This window comes from Lucilia cuprina, chromosome 6 (genome assembly GCF_022045245.1).
Source record: "Lucilia cuprina isolate Lc7/37 chromosome 6, ASM2204524v1, whole genome shotgun sequence".
Classification (NCBI taxonomy): domain Eukaryota; kingdom Metazoa; phylum Arthropoda; class Insecta; order Diptera; family Calliphoridae; genus Lucilia; species Lucilia cuprina.
The window spans coordinates 16,088,341-16,090,698 of record NC_060954.1 but is presented as its reverse complement, the minus strand read 5'-3'; positions in this window follow the sequence as shown (position 1 = coordinate 16,090,698).

Here is a 2,358-nt window from a genome sequence, read left to right as displayed (position 1 = left end):
TTACAGAAAATATTGCAAGACAAAATTTGTAAGTTGACAGTATTATTAGACATATTCTCCACATTTTACAGCCAACGTTGTAAGATCTAACAACCGTGTATACATAGCATAACCATAAGGCTAGTCAATACGACAAACAATTGACAAACAATAGTTCATAAACTAATACTAGTCCAACGACTAGTCCATAGACTAGTCATTATACTAATCCATAGACTATCCAATATAATAATTCATAGACTAGGTAATAGACTTGTTCAGAGACTTGTCGGTTGTCAGATCTTACAACGTTGTCAGTAAAATGTTCAAAAAGTGTCTAATGATAGTCAGAACTTACAATTTCTCTTTTGGAACGTTGTAAGAAAAGACTTTACTGAAAATATTGCAAGACAAAACTTGTAAGTTGACAGTATTATTAGACATTTTCTCGACAGTTTACTGCCAACGTTGTAAGATCTAACAACCGTGTATACATAACATAACCATAAGGCTAGTCAATACGCCAAACAATTGACTTGTCATTAGACAAGTCCACAGAAGAGTGATATAATAGTTCATAGACTAATACTAGTCCAATGACTAGTCCATAGTCTAGTCATTGTACTAATCCATAGACTATCCATTATAATAATTCATAGACTAGGTAATAGGCTTGTTCAGAGACTAGTAAATATAATAGCTCATAAACTAGTTTAATAGGATATTTAACAGACATGGACTTTGTCAAAAGACTAATCAAAATACTAATCCATAAGCTATCCAATATACTAACCCATAGACTAATCAATAGGCTAGTCCATATACTAGACAACAGATTAGTCAATAGACTAATCCATAGATTAGTCTATTAGTTCATAGAAAAGTTAGTTCATAGAAAAGTTAGTTACGTATACGTAAATCAGCTGACTCATTTTTGTCTTACGGAAACCAGCGTTAGTCAGTAATTTGACAGTGCGATTGCCGTTAGGTTTTTATATGTTCGTTAAGGAACGAAACGTAAAAACTAATTCTTGCTTAACACAAAGCAAAGTACTTTTTTTTGAAACAAAAAACACAATATCATTTTCCCTACAGAACTGAATCGATCTAATTGTATCATGAACCTGAAACCGATTTAAATATAATTTGCATTAACAAACAGGTGACGCAAATTAATTATATTAATTATGCGAAATGTTCTAGTGAAAGAATTAATTTGTTTATTTACAAAAAAAAAACTATTGTTATCAAATTCACTTACCTTTTATTTGTTTTTGTTAGATTTTCTTTTTTTTCGCACATATAGGAATTATTTCATAATCCAATTTTATACCAAACGCCAGCGTTGACATTTGGCCGAGTGTTACACAGTCGATAAAAATTACACTATTTGTTTGTGAGATATTTGATAGTAATTGCTACGCATTATTGAAATAAGAGTCATTCATTTGTGAAATAAGTATAACATGGACATTCGCGGCAGATTCATCATCTTTATAGCGTTACATGTGTGGTTAATTGTTTTTATAGTGTTGCGGTTAAATCTGTATTTACCATAAGAATTTAAAATAGACAATTCCAAGTATTTCCCTGCGTTTTCATTATTATACACTAAACTACAATAGTACTTAGATTTATGTTATTGTTTGTAACGCACAGTGGTTTCAAATTATAAACTAATCCTAGACTAATCAATAAACTAGCCACCAGGTGATAGTAAATAAACAATAGACAAGATTTAAGAGTAGAATATAGATTACATTATAGACTAGACTATAGACTAGATTATAGACTAGACTTTAGACTAGACTATAGACTAGACTATAGACTAGATTATAGACTAGACTATATACTAGACTATAGACTAGACTATAGACTAGACTATAGACTTGACTATAGACTAGAATATAGACTAGACTATAGACTAGACTATAGACTAGACTATAGACTAGACTATAGACTAGACTATAGACTAGAATATATACTAGACTACAGATTAGACGAAAGGCTAGACTAAAGACTAGACTATAGACTAGACTATAGACTAGACTATAAACTAAACTATAGACTAAACTATAGACTAAACTATAGACTAAACTATAAACTAAACTATAGACTAGACTATAGACTAGACTATAGACTACAATATAGACTAGACTATAGACTAGACTAAAGACTAGACTATAGACTAGAATATATACTAGACTACAGATTAGACGAAAGGCTACACTAAAGACTAGACTATAGACTACACTATAGACTAGACTATAAACTAAACTATAGACTAAACTATAGACTAAACTATAAACTAAACTATAGACTAGACTATAGACTAGACTATAGACTACAATATAGACTAGACTATAGACTAGACTAAAG